Source organism: Lithobates pipiens, unplaced genomic scaffold (assembly GCF_037356315.1).
Source record: "Lithobates pipiens isolate NorthernLeopardFrog02 unplaced genomic scaffold, aLitPip1_a1.2 Scaffold_25, whole genome shotgun sequence".
Classification (NCBI taxonomy): domain Eukaryota; kingdom Metazoa; phylum Chordata; class Amphibia; order Anura; family Ranidae; genus Lithobates; species Lithobates pipiens.
In genome coordinates, this window is record NW_027507787.1 from 228,919,358 (window position 1) to 228,946,868 (window position 27,511).

Below are 27,511 nucleotides of genomic sequence, written 5' to 3' on the forward strand. Positions count from 1 at the left end.
GAGCATGATCCAATTTGCTAAAGCAGGGGAAAAAATTCCTTCCTGATCCCCCGAGAGGCAATCGGATTTTCCCCGGATCAATTTTACCTATAAATTTTAGTACCCAGTTATATTACGTACACTTAGGAAATAATGCAGGCCTTTCTTAAAGCAATCTACTGAGCTGGCCATAACCACCTCTGCAGGGAGTCTATTCCACATTTTCACAGCTCTTACTGTGAAGAAACCTTTCCGTATTTGGAGATGAAATCTCTTCTCCTCTAGACGTAAAGAGTGCCCCCTTGTCCTCATTGTTGACTGTAAAGTGAATAACTCGACACCAAGTTCCCTATATGGACCCCTTATATATTTGTACATGTTTATCAAATCCCCCCTTAATCTCCTCTTATCAAGAGAGAATAAATTCAGTTCCTCTAATCTTTCCTCATAGCTGAGTTCCTCCATGCCTCTTATCAGTTTGGTTGCCCTTCTCTGCACTTTCTCCAGTTCCCCGATATCCTTTTTGAGAACTGGTGCCCAAAACTGAACGGCATATTCCAGATGAGGTCTTACTAATGATTTGAACAGGGGTAAAATTATGTCTCTCTCTGGAGTACATACCTCTCTTAATACAGGAAAGGACTTTGCTCGCTTTGGAAACCGCAGCTTGGCATTGCATGCTATTATTGAGCTTATGATCTACCAAGACCCCCAGATCCTTCTCCACTATGGATTCCCCCAGTTGTACTCCCCCTAGTGTGTATGATGCATGCATATTCTTAGCCCCCAAGTGCATAACCTTACATTTCTCAACATTAAACCTCATCTGCCACATAGTCGCCCAATTAGACAGAGCATCCAGGTCGGCTTGTAAATTGGTGACATCCTGTAAGGACGTTATTGCACTGCATAGCTTGGTGTCATCTGCAAAGACGGAAATGTTACTCTTGATCCCAGACCCAATATCATTTATAAAGATATTAAAAAGCAAGGGTCCCAGCACTGAACCTTGGGGTACACCACTCATAACCTTAGACCATTCAGAGTAAGAATCATTAACCACTACTCTCTGAATTCTGTCATTAAGCCAGTTTTCTATCCATCTACAAACTGATGTTTCCAAACCTGTAGACTTTACCTTACACATGAGCCGTGTGTGCGGAACTGTATCGAACGCTTTTGCAAAATCCAAATATATCACGTCCACCGCCACCCCTCTGTCCAAGGTTTTACTTACCACCTCATAAAAAGAAATCAGGTTTGTCTGACAACTCCTGTCTTTCATGAATCCATGCTGTCTGTTGCTCAAAATATTTTTTTCCTGTAAGAACTCGTCTATGTGGTCTTTTATTAATCCCTCCAGTATCTTCCCAACTATAGAAGTTAAACTAACGGGTCTATAATTACTTGGTAAAGACTTTGTTCCCTTTTTAAATATAGGCACCACATTGGCCCTGCGCCAATCCAGTGGTACTATTCCTGTCATTAATGAGTCCCTAAAAATTAGATACAATGGCTTTGAAATTACAGAGCTCAATTCTTTTAGGATCCGTGGGTGGATGCCATCAGGTCCAGGTGCTTTATCCACCTTTATTCTGTCCAAATATTTCTGGACCATATCACTTTTGAGCCATTGTGGATTTGGGGCTGTGTCACTACCACCCCCATTATGGACATGAGCTCCCCCATGCTCCTTTGTATACACAGAGCTGAAGAAAGTATTTAATAAGTTAGCCTTCTCTTTGTCCCCAGTCACCCACTCCAGATTATTTTGCAAAGGGCCTACATGCTCAGACTTAACCTTTTTACTATTAATATATTTGAATAATTTTTTGGGGTTTGTCCTACTGTCTTTTGCAATCTGACTTTCATTCTGAATTTTTGCATCCTTGATTTCCTTAATGCTGAAATTAAATAAGCAGAACATAGCAATAACACCACATTTATCAAACACAATATAGGGTGGGTCATCAGCGCTGTCCTGAAAGACTCGTAGAAATACCGTTACCGGTAAGTCTAACTAGGGTTTTTCTCCCTTCGTCTTTCAGGGCAGCACCTGGAGTTGTAGTGTTTCCTCCGGCCATGGTGGAAGCGCTGCAGGGAACCAAGGGGTGCTGCGCTCTCTTCAGGTGGGGAGAGTTGGAGGCATGCGACTGTCTTCGGTTTGTACAGACCTGGCCCAGCTTCCTCCCTTCACGCACGGGGGTCGCCTCTGTGTCCGCTTTCCTTTATACCCAGAGGGGTCAGGCCATGGAGGTTCCTCCTTCCTCTAGACTGGCGGCTGGGTCTGGTACGTGGCCGATATTCATATCTCGCGCCGTTCGCCAGGCTCATGCCTTCCGGGTCTGGTTGGCGAGTGCGTCATTTCCGGTCGGGGGCGGAACTTCCGACGGTGCGACGTGGCTTCCGGTTCCGGCCGCTGGAACGCAGGGAGAGGGGGTGGTCTCCTCGGCTGACATCACTTCCGGGACTGGCGCGGAATTCAAACAGATAAAGCGCCCAGACGCCATTCGATCCTTGCTGACAATGGAGGAGGATCAATCGGCGGTGGCAGGAGCAGGAGCCACAATTGTCAGCCAGGCTCAGGTAAGCAGAGACAGTGGTCTCTGTCATTACTGTTAGAGCCTTGTTTGTTTTTTTCTCCCTTCCTGACTTGGGGAAGCCTGCAGCATTGTTTTCCTAGAATGTTATGTAGGAATAATGCTTTCAATGATTGTTTAGTGAGTCTGTGGGGGGATTCACTGGCTGAAGAGCAAATAGAATGTGAAATCTGTTAAATCTGTTCTATTTGGCAGCATATCTTCCTTTTTTCTACTTGGTGTTTTGTAACTCAGGTTTGGTATCTTTCTCCTTGGTATATTTCAGAAAGCAAAAGAAAAGACCAAACATGTGTCCCCTCCCAGCAAGAGGAGGTGCCCATCATGTAGAAATGTTCTAAGAGATTCTTGGACTAAAGTGTTATGCAGGTCCTGCATAAGCGAGAGTCAAAGAAGAAGCAGCTTCCAATACCCCTGCGTCTCAGCAGGGAGAGCTACTAAGTTCTTTCAGGAAAGAATTATCAGATACCTTTGAATCGTTCCAGTCTTATTTAGACAGACGCCCAGTTGCGGGTAGTAGCTCAGCGCCCCGTTCTCACTCTTCAGCATCTGCATCCAGGGGGGGCAGTGACTCGGAGGAGGAGGAACACGCTACGTCCTCTGTCTCAGAGGAGGAGGCAGAGGAAGCAAAGGAGGCTTCTGCTTCTTCATCTCGGTATAAATTATCCTTAGAGGAGGTGGATGACTTACTGAAAAATATCCACACGACTCTAAATATCACAGAGGATAAGGCCCAACTGTCACTACATGACAAGATGTTTCAGGGTTTGGGCGAGGTGAAACGCAGAGTTTTCCCAGTGCATAAGTTTCTATCCGAAACTGTCAAAAAGGAATGGAGAGACCCTGAGAGGCCTCCTTTCTTTTCTAGGTCCCTCAAGCGCAGGTTCCCCTTTGAGGAGGATAGCTCGCAGGTGTGAAACAAGAAACCTAAGCTCGACGCAGCCTTTTCCCAGGTCTCAAGGAATACGGATCTTGCGTTCGAGGACATGGGTATCCTCAAGGATCCCATGGACAAAAGAGCTGTTTCCCTGCTAAGGAAGGCCTGGGACTCAACATTGGCAAACCTCAAGCCAGCAATGGCTTCAACTGTAGTAGCCAGAAATTTGGAGCACTGGCTAGAACAGCTAAAGGACCATATTGAGGCAGGAACACCTAGAAAGGACCTGCTCGATACTTTGCCTGTTCTCTTAAAAGCAGTAGGGTATATGGCGGATGCCTCGGCGGAGTCAATTAAAATGTCAGCCAGGTCTTCAGCACTTATAATCTCAGCCCGTAGGGCCTTATGGGTGAAGACATGGACAGGAGATACTGCCTCAAAAGCCAAGTTATGTGGTCTTCCGTTCGAGGGAGACTTAGTGTTCGGCCCTGACCTCAAAGCCATTCTGGATAGAACGGCTGACAAGAAGAAGGGTTTTCCTGTTAAAAAGAAGGCGATTCCCCAGAGCACAAAAATTTTTCATGCTTTTCGAAAAGCCTCAGAGACCAAAGAGACAGGATATAGGAGGCCCTGGAAGCCTCAGAGGGGAAGGGGCAAGTCGGAAGTGTTATTCCGCCCCCCTACCCCGAACCCAAAAAGCCAGTGACAGTCTTCCAGCTGTGGGAGGGAGGTTACAGGCCTTCCTTCCGCAGTGGAAGTCAGTGACGGACAGTCTGTTTATCCTCAGTATAATAGAAAGGGGATACAAACTGGAATTCGATCACCCCCCTCCCGCATGGTTTTATGTAACCCAGGCTTCCCAGGACTCAGAAAAGTCTGTAGCCATGATCTCTATTCTGGGGGAACTGATGCAGCAAAAGGTGATCATGTACGTTCCCCCTGAGGAGATAGGGTTGGGCTGTTACTCACACATTTTTCTTGTAAGAAAACCATCGGGCAAATTCAGATTGATGCTGAATCTGAAGATTTTAAACAAATCAATCAAATACAAAAGATTCAGGATGGACACAATCTTCTCGGTGAAGAGTCTTTTGATGCCAAACTGTTTTATGGCGTCCATAGACTTAAGAGATGCATATCTCCATGTGCCCATGGCCATAGCTTCACAGAAGTATCTGAGGTTTGCACTCAGGACGGGAGGCTCGGTGATACATCTCCAGTTCAGAGCTCTCCCGTTCGGTCTATCCTCATCCCCAAGGATATTTACCAAGATCGTAGCAGAGGCCCTAGCCCCCCTCAGGGTAGAAGGTATATCAATCGTTCCATACTTGGACGACCTTCTAATCTTTGCCAATACAAAACATCTATTGGTGAAGGACCTGGGGAGAACAGTAAGACACTTAGAGGGCCTCGGATGGCTGATAAACAGGGAAAAATCAAGCATGATTGCATCCCAGTCGATAAAGTTCCTGGGGTACATCATCGACTCCAGGCAGGAAAAGATTTTTCTACCAGTAGAGAAGATAGAAAAAGTCCAGAGTGCTGTGAAGAGGACCCAGACAAACCTGCCTATTTCTGTCAGGGCAGCCATGTCTGTGTTGGGCCTCCTCACATCATCCATTCCCGCAGTACAGTGGGCACGCTTGCATGCAAGGGAGCTCCAACAGGCAATTTTGACGAATTGGTCCTACGGGGACTCCCTGGAGAAACAATTCAAGATGCCCCCTCAGGTCTAGAGAAAGCTCTGGTGGTGGAGGGATCACTCAAATCTGGACAAGGGTCTACTTTGGTGTTTTCCGGTAGACCCGAGGCTGACTACAGACGCAAGCTCCTGGGGGTGGGGTGCCCACCTGGAAGGTCAGATGGCCCAGGGGAGCTGGACAGTCAGGGAGTCCAAGAGATCCTCCAATTGGAGGGAACTCAGGGCCATTCTGCTCGGGCTATGGGCCTTCGAGGGAGTGGTTCAAGGGCTCCATATCCAGATCCTATCCGACAACGCCACGGCTGTATCTTATATAACAAGGCAGGGGGGCACAAGGAGCAGGGTGCTGCTATCCTTGGCCAGCCAGATTCTGTCATGGGCAGAGGGCAACCTGAGAAAAAACAAGGGTGAACAGCGGCGCTAGATATGGTGATAACATAAAATTATATAACAACTGGAATATAGGTATACATAAAATGTGTGTGAATAAGCACACATGATATTAAAACATTTGTTTAAAACATAATGTCCATAAATGATCCGAGATCTTGTATGATTAGCACCTGGAGGCAGCTCCCTTAGAGTGAAGCGATGAGCTCTGTGTAGAAATGGGAACAGAGGGGCGCCAGACTGAGTGCAGTATAAATCATATATTTAATAAAAACAAGTAGTAACTCACAGGTTAAATTAGATGAGTTCAGTATGCAGTGAAAATCGCCAGTCCTGGAGTCTCATAAATGTCTTCCCTTTGCAGCCTGGGGCACTGGTGTGATCTTACAGGGATCCAGAAAATGCTGGGAACCAGGAGGCAGGAAACAAGAAGCAGCTGGTCGTGACTTCACAGGAACAGGAAGTGTGATTATTCACAGTGGCAAGGAATGGTAATGCATTTCGAAGCTACAGCTTCTTCATCAGACCAGATGAAGAAGCTGTAGCTTCGAAATGCATTACCATTCCTTGCCACTGTGAATAATCACACTTCCTGTTCCTGTGAAGTCACGACCAGCTGCTTCTTGTTTCCTGCCTCCTGGTTCCCAGCATTTTCTGGATCCCTGTAAGATCACACCAGTGCCCCAGGCTGCAAAGGGAAGACATTTATGAGACTCCAGGACTGGCGATTTTCACTGCATACTGAACTCATCTAATTTAACCTGTGAGTTACTACTTGTTTTTATTAAATATATGATTTATACTGCACTCAGTCTGGCGCCCCTCTGTTCCCAGAGGGCAACCTGAGGTCCATATCAGCAGTACACCTCAAAGGGGACCTGAATGTGGTAGCGGATTTTCTGAGCAGGGAAAAAGTTCGGGAATCAGAATGGAGTCTGAACCACAAAGTTTTTCAAGATCTGACAGTGAGATGGGGTCTGCCTCAGATAGACCTATTTGCGTCACGAAGCAACACCAAGGTGAGGGCCTTCTTCTCTTTAAACAGACAAGATCAGGCAAGCGGACTCGATGCCCTAGCACACCCGTGGGATTTCCACCTGTGCTACGCTTCCCCCCCCCCCCTTTCAAATGATCCCTTTGGTTCTAAAGAAATTGCAGGGGGAATCCACAAGTCTAATCTTAGTGGTCCCCTTCTGGCCCAAAAGGTCATGGTTTGCTACCATACAGAGGATGGCGGTGGGACCCCACTGGGTTCTTCCGCTTCGAAGGGATCTCCTAACCCAGGGACCTCTTCAGCATCCGAACATCAGGCAACTCGATTTAACCGGGTGGTTACTGAGGAGCAAATTTTAAAGAGAAAAGGTTTATCTGATAAGCTAGTCACAACCCTCCTAGGAAGTAGAAAAGATACTACTAGGGCAATTTATTTTAAAACGTGGAAACGTTTTAACTCCTGGTGCCTATGAAAGGAATTCCCTCCCCAGGAGATTTTTTCAGTTCTTGAATTTCTCCATGAGGGCATGGAACTAGGGTTGGCAGCCAGTACCCTAAAGACACAGGTGGCTGCTTTATCGGTTTTCCTTGAGAGACGATTATCTCAAGAACCGCTTATTAGATTTTTTAAAGCTTTGGCCAGAGCTAGGCCCGTACCATTTAAGTTTTTCCCTAAATGGGACCTGTCCTTGGTTCTACGGGCATTGACAAGGGAACCTTTTGAACCCCCAGTAGCAGCGACACTCAGGTTGTGGTTGCTTAAGTTAGTCCTTTTAGTGGCTATTACATCTGCTAGAAGAGTAAGCGAATTACAAGCCTTATCAATAGTGGAGCCTTTCTGTTGCATATTCCCGGACCGGGTTGTTCTTAAAACTGACCCGGGCTTCCTTCCAAAGGTCTCAACAGCCTTCCATAGGACACAAGAAATAGTTCTGCCTACCTTTTGTCCTTCACCTGCAAACGCTAAAGAGAAATCTTTCCATAGCCCAGATGTAAGTAGGTGTCTATTACACTATTTAGAGATCACAAGTGAGTTTGGGAAATCAAACTCCCTTTTCATAGCGTTCTCAGGACCACGGAAGGGCTATAGTGCGTCCAAAAATACTATAGCTAGGTGGCTACGAATGGCTATTAGGGAGGCCTATAGTGCATCCGGGGTTGAGCCCCCTGCAGGGGTTGTCGCCCATTCTACTCGGGCAGTAGCAACTTCCTGGGCGGAAAGAGCAGGAGCCTCTCCGAACCGAATCTGTAAAGCGGCTACATGGACAAGCTTCGCCACCTTCAAACGCCATTACAGGTTGGACCTTCTCTCAGCTTCAGACCAGGCGTTTGGCAGAAAGGTTCTGCAGGCGGTGGTCCCTCCCTAGAGTAAGTACTCTCTTATCATCTCCAGGTGCTGTCCTGAAAGACGAAGGGAGAAAAACCCTAGTTAGACTTACCGGTAACGGTATTTCTACGAGTCTTTCAGGACAGCGCCGATGACCCACCCTATATTGTGTTTGATAAATGTGGTGTTATTGCTATGTTCTGCTTATTTAATTTCAGCATGGCTGGAGGTACTCTATGAACAACTGAGGCCATGGTGGAAGTGTCCGGTCTTTAAAGTGATCTGCAGTGTTTCCTGGGAAAGTGGGTGGAGCTGCGCTCTCTCTCCAGGTGCTGTCCTGAAAGACTCGTAGAAATACCGTTACCGGTAAGTCCAACTAGGGTTTTTCCACGCTGTGATTGGGCAAAGCATGCGGGTCATAGCGCATGCTTGGCCAATCATCAGCTAGCAATGCACTGGGATGCTGCAGTGAATTATGGGCCATGATGCGCCACGCGAATTTGGTGCGAACGGACCATAATGTTCGGAATTCACCAAACAGGCGAACAGACGATGTTCGAGTCGAACATGGGATTGACTCGAACACGCAGCTCATCCCTAGTCACCAGTATTTGTAAATTTAAATCATATCCCCTCTCAAGCGTCTCTTCTCCAGAGAGAATAAGTTCAGTGCTCATAACCTTTCTTCATAACTAATATCCTCCAGACCATTTATTAGCTTTGCTTCCCTTCTCTGGAATCTCTCCATTTCTAGCACATCCTTCCTGAGGACTGGTGCCAAGAACTGGACAGCATAGTCCAGGTGCGACCGGACCAGAGTCTTGTAGAGTGGGAGAATTATCGCTTTATCTCTGGAGTTGATTCCCTTTTTAATGCATGCCAATATTCTGTTTGCTTTGTTAGCAACAGCTATTGTTGAGCCTATCTACTAGGACCCCCATCCTTGATTCCCCCAGAGGTTCTCCCCCCAGTGAGTAGATTGCATTCATATTTTTGCAGATTTTGTAGATTTTTCTGTTTTTAATTTAGGCTAAACTTATGCTTTTAGCCCTCAAATCTCACACCCCTAAGCTTTTTTTTTTTCCCTCCAGATATTTTTATTGAAAATTCTCAAAATTACACATGTATCAAACCAAATTACCAGTGCACATGGCCCTAACAAAAAAAAAAAAAAAACTCAAAATATAAGCTCAAAACATCATGAGAAATCAGTCTTTTAGTTTTTAGTTTTTACTATTACGACTTATGCCGCGTACACATGATTGGACATTCCAACAACGAAATTCGAAATTCCGACCATCAAGAACGCAGTGAGATGCAACACGTACAACGAACCGAGAAAAATTAAGTTCAATAGCCAGTGCGGCTCTTCTGCTTGATTCTGAGCATGCGTGGAATTTTGTACATCAGAATTGTGTACACATGATCGGAATTTCCGACAACGGATTTTGTTGTCGGAAAGTTTGAGAACCAGCTCTCAAATTTTTGTCCGATGGAGCGTACACATGGTTGGAATTTCCGACAAGCTCCCATCGAACATTTAGAAATCAAAAAGGAATCACAAAGGACCAAAACCGCGCTGTGGTAATATACGTGAAACACTAGAAATAAGGTGCTGCCGGCCCTATACCTCACAATCCCCACACAAGAGGCTGTGAGCTGTAGCAGCTATAAAATTATATGTTAAAGGGCCCAGGCGCTACCTATAATAGATAAATAGATTTCTAAATATGTATATCATAGAATACTAGAAAGCTCCAAATAAATATTTTGACAAAAGAATCAATAATGCCCCTAGCAACCACTGATAATAGAAGTAAAAGAGATAAGCAGGACAAAATGCAGGCAAACCGTATAATTATAGGCTAAAGGTAGGTAGTTGTCAAAAATTACCACTTAGCAGCATTAATCCGGTACTTTCTGATAGTCGACCCTAGCCCACTGAAGCACACTAAATCAGCCAAATAGAAATTCTACAGTCCAGTGCAAAAAAGATTCCTGGGTAGTGGTATAAACAACGTGTCTACATTGCTGACTATAGTGCACTAGAAGGGATTCAAGGTACAGCCGAAATTTGAATGTGTGCAAAAATGCCGTAAAATCATGAGAAATATGTATATATATCTCTATATCTCACCAGTGTTAGCGTATACACAATATAAGCAAGTGAATATACATGTGCAAAACCACAGACCAAAAAAAATTTATATTAATAAATAAAGAATGATAAATAAATTATGGTTGAGGGTGCAAAAATGCAAAGAGTGCAAAAATACAAAAAAAAAAAAAACAGAAAATGTGCAAAAAATGCAAAAAAGTGCAAAACAACATTAATCTCTAAATCCACAAATAATCACAGAAAAAAAGAGAATAAAAAGTAAAAAACCACCAATACATGTGCTGTAACTTAACATAAACGTCTATAGAAATTAAACGTCCTTAAAAAAATAAATAAATAAAAATGAAGTCCACTTCAGGTGGTATAACAGGAGGTAATAGTATATACTCTAAGGCCGCGTACACACACGGGGACTGTTCGCTCAACTTTGTCCGTCAAACAGTTTCAGCGGACAGTCCGCTCAAAATTAGCATGGACGGACTTGCCCACACACGACGAACGAACAGTCCGCTGAAACTGTGCGCGATGACGTGAACGGCACGTACGACGGGACTAGAAAACGACGTCCTATACACTGCAATGCAACCTTCGGCGTGTAAATTCTTTCTGAGCATGCGCGAGACTTAGTTTGACGAACAAGCCTACACACGGGCGGACTGTCCGCTCAAACCAAGTTTCAGCGGACAGTTTTTCGGAATTTCCGAAAAACTTTGTTCGTCAGACTGTCCGCTGAAACTGTCCGCTGAAAGCCCACACACGAGCGGACTGTCCGCCGAAACACTGTTCAGCGGACAAAGTTGAGCGAACAGTCCCCGCGTGTGTACGCGGCCTAAGGCCACGTACACACGCGGGGGCTGTTCGCTCAACTTTGTTCGTCAAACAGTTTGAGCAGACAGTCCGCTCAAAATTAGCATGGACGGACTTGGCCACACACGACGAACGAACAGTCCGCTGAAACCGTGCGCGATGACGTGAACGGCACGTACGATGGGACTAGAAAACGACGTCCTATACACTGCAATGCAACCTTCGGCGTGTAAATCCTTTCTGAGTATGCGTGAAACTTAGTTTGACGAACAAGCTTACACACGCGGGGACTGTCCGCTGAAACAAAGTTTCAGCGGACAGTTTTTCGGAAATTCCGAAAAACTTGGTTCAGCAGACTGTTCGCTGAAACTGTCCGCTGAAGCCCACACACGAGCGGACTGTCCGCTGAAACACTGTTCAGCGGACAAAGTTGAGCGAACAGTCCCCGCGTGTGTACGCGGCCTAAGGCCGCGTACACACGCGCGGACTGTTCGCCCAACCTTGTTCGTCAAACAGTTTGTCAAACAGTCCGCTCAAAATTTGCATGAACAGACTTGACTACACACGATGAACGAACAGTCCGCTGAAACCGTGCACGATGACGTGAACGGCACGTACGACGGGACTAGAAAACGACGTCCTATACCACTGCAATGCAATCTTCGGCGTGTAAATCCTTTCTGAGTGTGCGCGGAACTTAGTTTGACGAACAAGCCTACACACGAGCGGACTGTCCGCTCAAACCAAGTTTCAGCGGACAGTTTTACGGGATTTCCGAAAAACTTTGTTCGTCAGACTGTCCGCTGAAACTGTCCGCTGAAGCCCACACACGAGCGGACTGTCCGCTGAAACACTGTTCAGTGGACAAAGTTGAGCGAACAGTCCGCCCGTGTGTACGCGGCCTTAATCTTCAGACAGGTGTACTTTAAAGTGACTGGTGCTCAGACATATAGTTCAGGTGACTTCCGTGCTCACCCCCTCAGCTCCCCACTCACTGGATCCCTATGCCCACGAAGGGCAAGCAAGCCTGTATATCTCAAGGTGCAGGAACTGGTTAATCCAAAGGGAAACTGGTTAATCCGAAGGGAAACATCCAGAGGGGAACATCCACCCTTTTCTCGTTCCTCAGTGCACAGAGAGATTCCAATGGGCCGGTGGTTATAGGTCAGTGTATCCTTTTTCCCGAAGATGTGTGTCTTTTCTCAAACTGATTTAGGAATACAATGGTCATCCTTTATCAAAACCACCTGAGCCTGCTCAGTTCATGAGGCAAAACTCACAGTGTCTACACTATACATCATTTATTTATCATTCTTTATTTATTTATTTATATAAATTTTTTTTGGTCTGTGATTTTGCACATGTATATTTACTTGCTTATATTGTGTATACGCTAAGCCCCTATACACACGGTCGGACATTCTGCCAACCAAAGCCGTCGGATTTTGTCCGTCGGATTTTGCCTGTCGGATCTTGTCCGAAACTGTTGCATACACACGGTTGGAATAAGTTGTCGAAAAATCCAATCATTCAGAGCGTGATGACATAATTTCGTTACAATGGGACTAGTAGCTAATAGCTTTGATGTAGGAATTTGATCTGTGCATGCGTGGCACTTGGTCCGATCAAAATTCTCTTCACATGATCGGAGTATGTCCGATCGAACCAGTTGGTCGGAAAATATTTCCAACATGTTGGAAAATTGGGTCCGACGGATACTCCGACAGAATCAATCTGATGCATACCACACACAGTCGGATTATCCGACAACACGGTCCGATAAGACGCATTCCGACGGATTCTCCGACCGTGTGTACAAGGGCTAACGCTGGTGAGATATAGAGATAAATATATATACATATTTCTCACGATTTTACTGCATTTTTGCACACATTCAAATTTGTGGTAGTGGTAATGTGGTAATTTTTGACAACTACCTACCTTTAGCCTATAATTATACGGTTTGCCTGCATTTTGTCCTGCTCATCTCCTTTACTTCTATTATCAGTGGTTGCTAGGGGCATTATTGATTCTTTTGTCAAAATATTTATTTGGAGCTTCCTAGTATTCTATGATATACATATTTAGAAATCTATTTATCTATTATAGGTAGCACCTGGGCCTTTTAACATATAATTTTATAACCCATCGTACATTTGTTGTTGGAAACTCTGATCATGTGTACGCGGCATAGACAAAGAAAGAGAAGTCAAGGTCACAATGGTGTAAACAACCTCTAAGCTTTTTTGATTTTGTGCTGGCTGTTTCATTGACACCCTCTAGAAGGTCCACAGTGTAGGGTGTTTCTGCAGAGTTAACTGATCCTAAAAATGATCGCTCTTAAGCATGGTACACATGTAGCGCACCCACTAAGGAGCAGCAGGTAGAAAGGGATCCCCCATCCTGCACAGTCAAGCACACTGCAGTCAGGAAACAGTCCAGTGCTTTGTTTTTTTGTTTAATAAGGTGAATTAACTTGGATAGGGGTATTATGGAATGTCCACTTGCTTTAGCAAAACTCTTCAGAGACAACTTCTTCTGTACAGTCTGTGGCACATATATCACTGTAGTTACCAGGGTTAGGCTAGTCCTTGGCATCAGCCATGGATGGGCAGCTGACAGACCCCTTCCCGCAGGCACCCACTGGCTTACCCCGATCACCATGGGCTACAGCAGACATCTCTGTGCATACTTTCCTGTTTTTAGCAGGATTTTGAAGTGTAGTGAGGTCCCGGTCCCCCAGAGGCCTAATGGTGACCTCTAGAGCCAGGGACAGCCAACATCCTTCTATGTAGAGTGGGTTACAAGGCATGGTGCGTGTAATGCAAGGTGGATTGATGGTCGCCAGACACTTCTTGAATGCAAAGAGATTTATTGTCTCTTGAACAGAACTGTGGATGCAATGTTAATTGGCAGACTCCGAGACTTCTATAGGCAGACAGGCATGCAGGGAAACTCATGAGCTCTTCCAATCTTCTCACTCAGTATATTCCTCAAACGTCACCCTGCTGCCCTACTTAGTCCCTGGCTTGGCACACAATAATTCCCGTCACCTCCACTGGCTGGCTCCCTAGCTTGGTATTTGTTAAAGTTTTCCAAATTCATCACCATCCCCGGCTGGGGAGAAGACTACTCTGGTAATTGCTCCAGCTACTCGTGATCCCTGGTAACAAGGTGGGTGGCCTCTTAGTAGCGACAGCTTCCCCTCTACCCCCGACCACACTGGTTCTCTGGCCGGCAGAACTGTTACTTCTGGTTGGACAGCAAGCCCACAGTCCCAACCCTATGCTGCTCTCTTGCTTCTGGATAGGCCCTCAGACAGCCTAGCAGCCAGATGTCCCTGGAATATGCCTTAGGTTTCTGGTCTATCAGCCCGGGGCAGTATAAAACACGTCCACCCAGACAGGCACAGAACACTGATCACCTGACTCCACCCAAATAAATGGGTCCTCCCAGCAGGCCAAAGGATCCAAGAAAATCCCTGCCTATTGGCTGAGACACCCCATTCATTCTTAATCTGTCCTTACAATGCCTTTGTCTTATCTAATGTCACCAGGTACCCAGCCCACCTAGATGTGCAGCAATTCCAGAATTAGGGTGAAATCAATTGACCCCCTAACAATTTGCCAAGGCAACTATTGGGAAATAAATTTAATAGCAACCCTTCCTAAACATCAGGGTGCTACATCAGCATAAAGTAATTTTCCTAACCAGTGGCGTAACTAGAACCTTCAGGGCCCCAATGCAAGAAACCATGAAGGGCACCCCTGAACCCCAGCCAGGGCTCTTCCCTCCGAATCCGGCGGTGGAACTCCAGGGCATGGTCACAGTTATGACCTTTGCGAGCCCTGTAGTTCCACCACTGGTATCAGTAGTTTTTTTTTTATTAGTTTTTTTTTAGGTGCCCCATTGGGGGACTGTCCCTAGGCAGGATGGGGTCCCCGTCCCCAGAAGAGATGAGGTCCTTTTCTCCAGGGCAGATGAAGTTACTGTCCCCAGGTTAGAAGGGGTCCCTGTCCTCAAGGGAGATGGGGGTCCCTGTCCCCAGGGGGAGATGGAGGGGGTATGCAATGGTGTGTGGGGGATGGGGTCCTCTCACTCACCATGACCAAGCTGTAGGCCGCGCACTCATCCATGTTGGCCTGGGCTCCATCCAGTATGCTGGACGGGCAATCAGCATATCTCCCAGAAAGACCTTTCATCATCTGTATATGACGGGGGAGGAGGGGGGCTGGAAGACAAGCCTGCAGTGTCCTCTGGCGAGCTCTCATAGGGCTGCACTGCATCTGTGTGCTTAAAGTTTGTTTACCCGGGAGAAGTATGCAGTGCAGTGTGGGCCGGACTCGGGGGGTGGGGGGGGGACGACTCTGGCTGGGGAAACAGACATTGGACTGAGCGGCAATGCATGGAGCAGGAGAGGGTGCTCTGAGGAGCCGGGCGAGGACACAAGTCATGCGGGGAATGCACAACTAAAGAGCAGCCAGTGTGATAGTCGAGCATGGAGCTCTGCTAGTCACCCTCCACCTCCAGCCACCCATGTGCATGGTGCACTGGTACCCCTAGCTGCCTATGCTGCTGCCGGCCATATGTAGAGGGGGCTGCATGGGCCCCCTGCATCACAGGGCCCGGTTGCGGTCGCAACTGCTGCACCCCCTATAGTTACGCCCCTGTTCCTAACCATAAGCAGATCTATGGGTGTATTTGTAATCCATGGGTGTGATCGCCCGCCATGGTTGCCGCAGGTGACAGTACATGGTGCAGCTCACAGGTTTCAAACACAAGTGTCCATCCAAGCTGTGGTTGCCATGCCACAGGCTATATCCTAGACCACACCCCCAAATTTCCTGCACCCCCTAAGGAGCCGCAAGTAAAAAGGGATCTCCCACCCTGCAAAGCCAGGCACACCACATATTCACAAGCACACTGCAGTCAGGAAACAGCGCAGTGGTTGTTTTTTTTTTCTTTTATTGATATATACATATATTATATGGGATTTCCACTTGCTTTAGCAAAACTCTCTTTAGGGACCACTTTTTCTGTACATTCTATTTACACACTCCTCAGCTTCTCCAGCACAACTTTTGTTTGCAGCACAAAAATCCCAGGCCCAGCTGGTACACTATATAATCTGACAAAAAGGCTCACTCAGATAAAGCAGATGCCCATTACAGGCAGGAACCATGGGCCCCTAAGTTGTGTAGCAAAGTCCTAGTGCCGAGCTGTCCATCTGTGGCTACTGATCCTAACACCACCTCTTCAGGCACTGCCAGCCCACTTGGCTGCAGCTGCCCCTTTCACTAGCCTTCCTGGCTAATTCTCCGCAGTCCTTCCAGATTGACTCTGCATCCATCTCAGACTGCTCTCACCCAGTCCTATCAGGCTGTCTCTCAGTCCCCCCCAACTATCTCACTCACCAGCTCACCTGGCTGTCTTCTCCCTGGAGGTCTCCCGAACGTGCTCACTGGCTCCTGCTGTCCTCACACCTGTTCCTGTGCCACAGGACAGGATTCCTCCTTGGGTTTTCAGAGGATCCCTACTGCACCCGAGCTCCCAGGCTCTAGGTCACCCCCCCAGACTAGGGGGTTAACCTCAATGGCCCCAATGACAACCTCCTAGCACTCAATCTCCAGCTTCCATCCAGACTCTCCTGCCCTGCTGGGCTGACCCTGAGTATTTGAGGGGCCCTGCCCCCTGCCGGCCCATCTGTTGGGGATTGGTTAGGGACCTCAAGAATACTCTAGGCAGCTCTTCCTAACCTCCCTCCCATCCTTCTGGAAATTTCTCACAAGTCCCAGAAGTAGGGGGAGCTACCAGAGATGCTGCCTGATGAGTTATACCAACCTCCCTGGATCACTCACCAGACCCAGATTAAAACAGGCTTGGCTGCCAGCCAAGCCAAAACATTTTAACCACACTAACCCAATCCGAATAAATTACCTATTCTAGCACACTAGAGGGTGCTACACACAGTACTAGTTTTTTTATTTTATTCTGACATTATATATATGTATATGTATATGTGTGTGTGTGTGTGTGTGTGTGTGTGTGTGTGTGTGTGTGTGTGTGTGTGTGTGTGTGTGTGTGTGTGTATATATATGTGTATATATATGCTGTCCATGTAGGGGTGATGTTGGACCTTTCCTCCTTGTTTCCCGTTAACTCGTTTGGGCGCCAAGTCTGGGTCACATGTGAGGACTACCCCCGGAGGGGTTTCTGGTCTACGCAAAAGACCTGTAACAGGGTCATTCCAATTGCACATGGGGTACCTTTTATATGTGCCATTTTCATCAATGCCTTGGGACAAGGCTGAGGCCACAATCAGGGAATACTCAACCTTAAGGCATGGCTCAGAGATGAGCATACACTGTGTACACTTGCACAATAACTGTCCTCCAGTTAAAGTGATACTAAATGTTCATTTTTTTTTTTGTTTTTTTTAAACAAACAGGTCATACTTACCCACTCTGTGCAATGGTTTTGGACAGAGCAGCCCCGGATCTCCTCTTCTGGGATCCCCTGCCAGCGCTCTTGGCTCTGCCCTCCTGCTGAGTGCCTCCAGAGAAAGCTGGTTGCTCTGGGGGTTACTCGCATGTACTCACTCCCGTGCCGCATCTGTGTGTCCATAAGACACACAGAGCGCAGCTCGACCCAACCACCTGATCACCCCTACTGGCTGTGATTCACAGCAGCAGGAATAAATGGCTCCCACTGCTGTGTCTCAGCCAATGAGGAGAGAGAGACCTGAGAGAGCACATTGCTGGATCGAGATCAGTTCAGGTAAGTATTGGGGGGGGGGGGTGGCTGAGAGGGGAGCTGAACACTGAAGGTTTTTTACCTTCGTGCATAGAATGCATGAAGGTAATAACCCTTTAGCCTTACAACCACTTTAACTCTAGGGTCCCCTTGTAAATGTATACCTTACTATTGCTTACAATTAGGAGGGACACGCAGAGACCATGTCCACTTCCCCCCAGCCAGAGTTCTCCATTACCTCTCTCCTAGTACCAGAATGGGGCCCCACCATGCACCTAGTGTGGGCTCCATACATGAACTTGACTTAACTGTTGATCTTCTGTACCTCTGCATGTGCTGGCGGCCTCAGCAGTGTGAGTTTACTCCCATTGCTATGGTAGATGGACAACTTGTGAAAGGAATATCGACAACATCCCCCTCGCTGCTAGAGGCTGTTCCACCTGACATAGGCACACGCTTAATGACAGGCTGCTTGAACTGACTGTTGGCTTCCATTACCCATGGTAACCACTTTCTAACATTACACCAGATGACTTTCAGTGATACTCTTGATAGAGCAATGTGCCTAGTGACCCAAACCTGGAGACTATGTGTGGTCCCGGTTACTTTCATTACACTCCTTTAATAACTTCAGACCAGGCAAAAAGCAAAACTCCCATAGTTGATTTTTACCTATAGGTAAACCTATAAAAAGAGAGAGAGGGAGAGAGGCCCAGGTGATGAGGGCGCTATCGCCCCTGCTCTGCGCAGGCTGCCGTGCGGACTCAGGTGGTCGACCCGAGGGCCTGAAACATTGAAGCTACAACCCATGGTTCTTGTAAGAGCTGGCTGAGGGAGGAGGTCCATGGATCCTGTCTGGTACCACTCAAGAGGGCTGCTGTGTGTGCTTCAGGAGCCTTGTGAGTACAGACGCCCACTGGGGATCCCTGGGACTTGTGCTGTTAGATCCCCCTCTGGGTGCTAGAAGTCAGCTACTGGGTGCAAGCTAAAGGGGGTACTAGCTAGAGGAAACCGGTTAACGAATTTCTTCTGTTCTTTATGCTAACAGGAATGAAGAAAAAAAAGCAGATAACCGGTTTCTGTTTACTTCCATCATTGACTGACAGCTGATCACATGGTAAAGGGCATGCTATGATTGGCACTTTACCTCAATCAGTGGTCAGCCGAGTCCCAAGGGCTTGTCAATCAAAGAGTGCTGGCCGCACGACCCAGGAGACTCGCCAGCAGCACGAGAATGGGAGGACTTACATCGAGTTTTGGCTATAGTGCAGGCACCAAGTGGTTAAAATCTTGTTATGGTGGTATCTGCTGTCTTCTGCAAGCAATGGTGGGGCCCATTAACAGTAGTGATATAGTAATAAACCACAGGACATGGTTCCAGTAACTCATGTCCTTAGTCTGCTTGTCTTTAGCAAACTGTTTACAGACTTTCTTGTGCATCTTCTTTAGAAGAGGCTTTGTCACGTACCTTACAGTGGAGTCAAACTGCTGAGGGTGGCCTCTCGCACGGTTCCGGTCTCCACGCCCCTGAGGATGGGGACAGGGAGCGTGAGGACACGAAAGGGTGCAGGTGCCTGAAGGTGGAAGTAGCAGACCTTGGAGATGCTGGGTCCTCACGGTAGAAGAGATGTTGACTGGTCACGTAGGTAGGCACCGGAAGATCAGCAGGTGTGCAGGAAGCACTGCGTGTCTGTAACAGGCAAGGTCGTCAACTGGCAGGCAATGCGGTACAATAACAGGAGGCAGGTGCGTAATCAGGAACAAGCAAGGGTCTGGCAACGTGCAAGCAAACGAGGTACAGATTCAGGAGACAAGCCAAAGTCGAAGTCCAAGCCGGGGTCAAAGGTAGTCCAGGAGATAGTAGCACAGGGTATCCAAAGGGCGGGTGTCAGGAACGGGTCACAGGAACAAGGATCACGGGAGCAAGGTCACAGGAGCAAGGTCACAGGAACAACGATCAGGTCTTACAGGAGTAGCTGAAGACGATCCAGCACTGATGTCAGGCCAGGATCCTGTTTATATAGAGGGGAGTGAGCCAGGATTGGTGGAAGTGGCCGTCCGTGCGTGAATACGTACATCCGTTCAGTTTGCGCGGGTGTCTTCGCGTGTTCGGATTGGCGTACGTCCACGTGTTCGGATTAGCATACGTCCGTTCGTCCTGGAATTCGTACGCCTCTGACGGGGACACCGCGCATGACGCCTGGAACGAAGGGAAACTGCCGCTATACGGGGACGGGCATACGTATGGCGAGTTCCCTGACAGTGACCCCCCCTTAAGGGCAGCCTCCGGGTGCCCCTTAGAACCGACCTTTGAGAGCGATGAAAAGCCCGTATAAGCCTCTGGGCATGAAGATTTGCTTCGGGTTCCCAGGAATTTTCTTCAGGGCCAAAGCCTTTCCACTTAATCAAGTATTGGTTTTGTCCTTGACGCTTCCTGTAATCCAGAATGGCTTCGATTTCAAACTCTTCCTCCCCATCTACCAATATAGCTTCTGGAGAGCCTAACTCCCGACCTGGAAAGGAATTAGGTACATCAGGCTTAAGTAGAGAAGTGTGAAATACAGGATGGATTTTAAATGAGCCGGGAAGTTCAAGTTCATAGGCTACTGAATTAATTTTCTTCTTAATTGGAAAAGGTCCCAAATATCTGGGTCCCAATTTTTTAGAGGGACACGCCAGTTTCAGGTTTGCAGTTGACAGCCACACACGATCACCGATTTTTAAATCCAATTCCCCCCTTCTCTTCCTGTCAAAAAATTTTTTATCGTCCTCCTGAGCCTTAGAGAGGGTTTCTTTAAGTATCTGATTGTTGATAACAAAGAAATTCAGCCTATCCTGGACGGCTGGTACAGGAGAATCCGGTAAGGATGTTGGCAGGAAGGAGGGATGAAAACCATAGTTAGAGTAAAATGGTGACTGGTTTCTGGCGGAATGAGTAGAGTTATTAAATGCAAATTCTGCCAAGGGTAGTAACGAAGCCCAATCCTCCTGAGAAAAAGAAGTGAAACAACGTAAATATTGTTCCAAAGTTTGATTAGTGCGTTCGGTCTGCCCGTTTGTTTGGGGATGGTAGGCTGAAGAGAAATTTAACTTGATACCCAGAGCTTCACACAATGATTTCCAAAATTTTGACGTGAATTGGACTCCACGATCAGAGACAATATCACCGGGAATTCCATGGAGTCTGACAATTTCTCTAATGAATACTCTGGCTGTCTCGGTTGCAGATGGAGTTCCCTTCATGGGGATGAAATGTGCCATTTTGGAAAAGCGATCCACCACCACGAAGATAGAGGAGAATCCTTCAGAGGGGGGAAGCTCAACAATAAAGTCCATTGCGATCTTATCCCATGGTCTTTCAGGGATAGGTAATGGCCTCAACAATCCCCAAGCTTTATTTTTGCTGTTTTTATTCCGGAGGCAGGTTGAACAAGAGCTAACATAGTTCCTGCAGTCTTTCGCAAGGTTTGGCCACCATAAATGCCTTTGAACTAAATTTATCGTCTTGTGACCCCCAAAGTGACCCGCCAGGGGATAGTCATGACAAGCCTGTAGAACGGAGGTGCGAAGATTTTGAGGAATGAATAGTTTACTTCCTCGCCAGAGAAGACCATCTTTTTCTTGGAGGTTAATAACTGGAGGGACTGATGCACCTTGAGACGACTGCCGAACCTGTGACAGAAAACTGGTTTGTGTTAATAGAAAGTTCCCGGCTTGCAAAATAGTGTCTGGAGGGGATGAGGCTTCGGTTTCAGAGAACATACGGGATAATGCGTCGGGTTTACTGTTCTTGGATCCTGGTCTGTAGGTTATGTGAAAATTAAAATGGGAGAAGAAGAGAGCCCATCTTGCCTGCCGGGGCCTGAGACGCTTAGCTGTTCTGAGATATTCCAAATTTTTATGATCTGTAAAAATTAATACTGGATGTGTTGCCCCCTCAAGTAGGTACCGGCATTCTTCTAAAGCCAGTTTGATTGCCAGGAGTTCCCGATCTCCCACATCGTAGTTTTTTTCTGACGTATTTAGTTTTTTGGAAAAGAACGCTACAGGATGCATTAATGATTTAGGCCTTTGGCGTTGGGACAGGATGGCGTCTACAGCGTTCTCTGAGGCGTCCACTTCCAGAGTGTAAGGTAGAGCAGGATCAGGGTGTTTGAGTATTGGGGCCGATGTGAATAGCCCTTTTAGTTTGTCGAACGCAGCTTGGGCCTCGATGGACCATCGGAAGCGGTTTTGTTTGCTGGTGAGTTGCGTGATGGGAGCTATAACACTGGAAAAGTTTTTAATAAACTTTCTATAAAAATTAGAGAATCCAATGAAGCACTGTACCCCTTTCTTATCAGTTGGAGGTGGCCAGGATAAAATGGCTGAAACCTTTTGAGGATCCATCTCTATTCCCTCCGTTGATATTACCAGACCCAGAAAGTGAATGGTCCGTCGCTCGAATTCGCACTTCTCGACCTTGGCATAGAGCCCATGTTGTCTTAACCTCAGGAGAACTTGTTTCACATGGTCACGATGGGTTTCTAGAGAGTCTGAAAATACCAAAATGTCATCTAAATAAACAATTACAAACAAATCCAAAAAGTCCCTGAAAATGTCATTAACAAAATGTTGAAAAGTAGCTGGTGCGTTGCAGAGTCCGAATGGCATGACCAGGTACTCAAAGTGGCCAAAACGTGTCCGAAAGGCCGTTTTCCATTCGTCCCCCTTACGGATTCTGATTAGATTATAGGCCCCTCGTAAATCCAGTTTCGTAAATATTTTGGCTGATCGAAGTCTCTGGAATAATTCTGGAATCAATGGAAGGGGGTAGCGATTTTTAATTGTCACTTTATTTAAATCCCTGTAATCCACACATGGGCGGAGCGAATGATCTTTCTTTTCAACGAAAAATATTCCAGCACCGGCTGGAGAAGAGGAATGTCGAATAAATCCTTTCTTGAGGTTCTCATTGATGTATTCTTTGAGGACCAGGAGTTCAGGTTCCGATAGAGGGAATATCCTCCCGAATGGAATTTCGGCTCCAGGTAGTAACTCGATTGGGCAATCGTAGACCCGATGAGGAGGGAGTGTGTCTGCCTTTCTTTTGTCAAACACGTCCAGGAATCTGTGGTATGTGACTGGGACCAACCTCTGGAGCTCAGATGTAGAACCCGAACAGGCAATGACCGGAACCAGGTGGTTTGAGGTCCTGACACAATTTTGGAGGCAGTAAGTGGACCGAAACACGACCTCACCGGTTATCCAGTTTATTTGGGGATTATGGGCTTGTAGCCATGGCATTCCTAAAATAATTGGGAAGAGTGGTGAAGAAATGACATCCAGGCAGATTAATTCTTGGTGATCGGATAGAATGTTGGCAAGTAGTGGCTGAGTCTCATGGGTAATAGGACTTGATCTGATGTTGGATCCATCTGCTAACCTTATAGAAAGTTGGCGTTGCTTGGGTACCAATGGAATGTTGTGTTGTAGAACGAGAGTATGGTCAATGAAGCAACTACAGGCGCCCGAATCAATTATAGCTTGGACCTGGAGTGTTCCTCCTGGAAGCTGTAAGGAAAAGGGAACAGCTATATGAATTGATTTTGTCAGAGGTAATGCATTGGATACAAGAGGCGAGTCTTTGAACTTACGAATCTTATTTGGACATGTATTCGCATAGTGACCAGTTTCCCCGCAGTAAAGGCAAAGGTTATTCTGGCGCCGGCGTAGCTTCTCTTCAGGAGACAATGGTGAGCGAAGTAGCCCTAATTGCATTGGCTCTGGAGCTTCGGAAATGGGAGCAGGTGTGGAAGCAGGAGGATAATTCGGAACCTTGGGTAACATCCAAGTGGGGCAAAACTGGCCAACTCTTTCAGACCTCCGTTCCCTAAGACAGCGGTCAATTTGGATCGATACCTGTATGAGGTCTTCCAAAGAACTGGGAATTTCGATACGGGCCAACTCGTCTTTTAATGATTCGGACAATCCGATGCGGAATTGGTAACGTAGGGCAGCGTCGTTCCATTGAGTGTCAGAACTCCACCGCCTAAAGTCCGTCACATAATCCTCTACAGGTCTGTGACCCTGTCGCAGAGCATGGAGACTGGCCTCAGCAGTTGTGGCACGCTGAGGATCGTCGTATAATTTAGCCATCTCATTCAGAAAAGAGTCCATGGTGTCAAGTAAAGGGCTGGCCTGTTCCAAGAGGCGATGGGCCCAGGTCTGAGGTTCCCCCAGAAGCAAGGAGACGATGAACCCTACTTTTGTGCTTTCCAAGGAGAAATTGCGAGGCTGTAGCAGGAAGTATAGTTGGCATGCATTACGAAAAGCACGGAATTTGCTGCGATCTCCGGAAAATCGCTCTGGAGTAGGAACTCGAGGCTCCGGGGACGGCACCACTATTGCAGGAATGGATGCTGGGGTTGCCGGACTGGCGGACCGAGATGCTGTAGCCCCTTGGGAGGCAGTAGTGTTTGGAGTTAATGTCTCCACCCTCTGCTCGAGTTGATGGTAACCATCCTGCAGGCCTTGAACTGCTTGGGTAAGGGCAGAGATTTGTTGGCACAGAGCTTCCAAAGGTGAGGCCCCCCTGTCTGACTCCATGTTTCTGGCTGGATCGTACTGTCACGTACCTTACAGTGGAGTCAGACTGCTGAGGGTGGCCTCTCGCACGGTTCCGGTCTCCACGCCCCTGAGGATGGGGACAGGGAGCGTGAGGACACGAAAGGGTGCAGGTGCCTGAAGGTGGAAGTAGCAGACCTTGGAGATGCTGGGTCCTCACGGTAGAAGAGATGTTGACTGGTCACGTAGGTAGGCACCGGAAGATCAGCAGGTGTGCAGGAAGCACTGCGTGTCTGTAACAGGCAAGGTCGGCAACTGGCAGGCAATGCGGTACAATAACAGGAGGCAGGTGCGTAATCAGGAACAAGCAAGGGTCTGGCAACGTGCAAGCAAACGAGGTACAGATTCAGGAGACAGGCCAAAGTCGAAGTCCAAGCCGGGGTCAAAGGTAGTCCAGGAGATAGTAGCACAGGGTATCCAAAGGGCGGGTGTCAGGAACGGGTCACAGGAACAAGGATCACGGGAGCAAGGTCACAGGAGCAAGGTCACAGGAGCAAGGTCACAGGAGCAAGGTCACAGGAACAACGATCAGGTCTTACAGGAGTAGCTGAAGACGATCCAGCACTGATGTCAGGCCAGGATCCTGTTTATATAGAGGGGAGTGAGCCAGGATTGGTGGAAGTGGCCGTCCGTGCGTGAATACGTACATCCGTTCAGTTTGCGCGGGTGTCTTCGCGTGTTCGGATTGGCGTACGTCCACGTGTTCGGATTAGCATACGTCCGTTCGTCCTGGAATTCGTACGCCTCTGACGGGGACACCACGCATGACGCCTGGAACGAAGGGAAACTGCCGCTATACGGGGACGGGCATACGTATGGTGAGTTCCCTGACAGGCTTCCTTCTGGAATGACAGCCATGCAGACCAATTGCATATGTTCTGAGCACTGACAGGCTGACCCCCCACCCCTTCAACCTCTGCAGCAATGCTGGCAGCATTCATATGTCTATTTCCCAAAGATAAGCTCTAGATATGATACTGAGCATGTGCACTCAACTTCTTTGGTCGATCATGGTGAGGCCTGTTCTGAGTGGAACCTCTCCTTTTAAGACACTGTACGTTCTTGGCCACTGTGCTGCAGATCAGTTTCAGGGTCTTGGCAATCTTCTTATAGCCTAGGTCATCTTTATGTAGAGCAACAGTTACCTATTGTAAATAGCTGAGTTGGAGCAGATGGCCAATACATATCCTGGCAGACAGGTTAGCAGTTAGCATATTTCATAACTCATGAAATAACTCATGAAATAATAATAGCACAGCTAGAATATGGACATATTTACTACCCTTAATTCATTTGTTAAGTTTCAAGTCCAGACACGCTTATGTCAGACCATATGGGGAACCAAAGGAATTATTACTCCTCCTAGGTAAAGTAGACTGAGACCTGTCAAATTTTTATTTATTTCAAAACTAATTTCCCGCTGGATAATAATGTGCTAGTTGGTGAAACTAGTAGAGGTGGAGCCTGGCGGTGGAACCTTGTCGCATAAGGGATACATCAGTGCTTTCTGATGTATCACTTATGCTTTTAATGTTTTAAATAAATGTGATTTGTATGCTAGCTGGGGTGGAGAGGTTCATTTTAAAACCCTTGGATACTGCACTATTGGAGGCACTTTCTATGTTTTCCATGTATTTTTGAAATTACCGGCAGCTAATGTGGATTACATTGGATCGAAGTCTGAAGTAGCACAATGGAAGGAACCCTTATCAGATTTGTGCCATTATCTGGGTCCTGAGAGTCCAATAAAGGTTGCCAAGGACCAGCGAGGATTTCCTGAAGGGATTGTTGCACGGGGTGTTCGACCCTTTTTTAGGGTCTTGTAAGGAGGTGAGCGAGTATTGCATGTGGTGTCGGCAGAGGCGTATCTAGTGAAAATGGCGCCTATGGCAAGCACTGAAACTGTGCCCCTGTCAAAACATTTGAAACCCATCTTTCAGATATCCTTAAAGTGGATGTAAACCTAATTTTTTTTTTATTTATTTTTTTATGTCATAATGTAGAGTATAAGATTTCCTATCATTTGAGCCCAGTCTTGCCACAAATAGTTAATCCAGCTCGGAGCAATCCTCTTTTATTGTTCAGTGAGATAAATCTTGACAAACAGAGAAAAACTTTGTCAAATCCTCCCCCTTGCTGTGAGTAGCACTAGCCTAAGAGACATGCATTATTTTTTAATCCACTCCCACTCCTTTCTTCTGCTGCTCTGTCAGGGCTGGCTTAGCCCTTCCTTCTCTGGCCTGGCTGCTCAGCTGTCGGATAATTGCCAGTTCTTATCTCTCTCCACAGTTACCAGCTGTTCCTGATGATGCTCATCTGACCTGCCTACTTAAAGCTGTCCAGCTAACTTCACCTCTGCCTTCGCCTTGGTCACATCACAAGAAACCATCTCCTGCGGTTCTGTTTAAAGACTGGCTTGTTGACATCCCTTCTGGCTGCTTATTCTGCTTGCTGTTGCTCTACTTGGACCTCTGACTTCTGGCCTGGCTGATTACCCGATCTGGTTATTGAACTCTGGCCTGGCTGACTACTTTACCCGGTTACTGGACTCTGGCTACACTTTGCCTACGCTTTTCTATTTACCTTTTTATTTTTATTTCATAAACAAGTGTGATTTAATTGTACTTCTGTCTCGGTCTGATTCATGGTTTCTGCCAGTAGGCGAAGGCCATGAATTCAGAAGATACAGTCAATCCACTTGTTGGTAATATTTTTTCCAGATTGGATGATCAAGATCACCGCATGGATCAGTTTGCCATGGCATTACAAACGATCCTGAGTCACATGGCTCACCTTGAATCCCCCATGGTGGCTGCTCGGGTACGACCTGAGTCGCAGGCCGTCCCTGCTGCTGCGCCAATCTCTGTGCAGGCACCTGCCTCGAGTATTACCGCTATAAGAGGTATGTCTGGTTCCGCTCCGCTTCCCCTTTGGGGGAGATCCAGTTCAATGCAGAGGGTTTCTCAATCAGGTTGAAATATACTTTGAGATGCTGCCCCAGGTGTTTCCCACAGACAGAAGCAAAGTAGGTTTTGTGATATCTTTTCTTTCTGAGAGAGCCTTGGCCTGGGCTAATCCTCTATAAGAGACGCAAAAACCTGTTGTCTTGAGTTACCCTCAGTTTTTGGTCTCCTTTAAAAGCATATTTGATGTTCTGCTGCCAAGTGCCGCATGTCCTTCAAACACAGTACGAGAACTGTTGCCAACTACGTCACTGAATTACGTACTCTGGCAGCAGAGGTTGCTTGGAACAATGAGGCCCTCGTGGCTGCTTTTTCTCATGGTCTCTCGGATTCCATCAAGGATGAGATAGCAGCCCTAGATATACCCACTGAGCTGGAGAGCTTGATCTCGTTTGCCA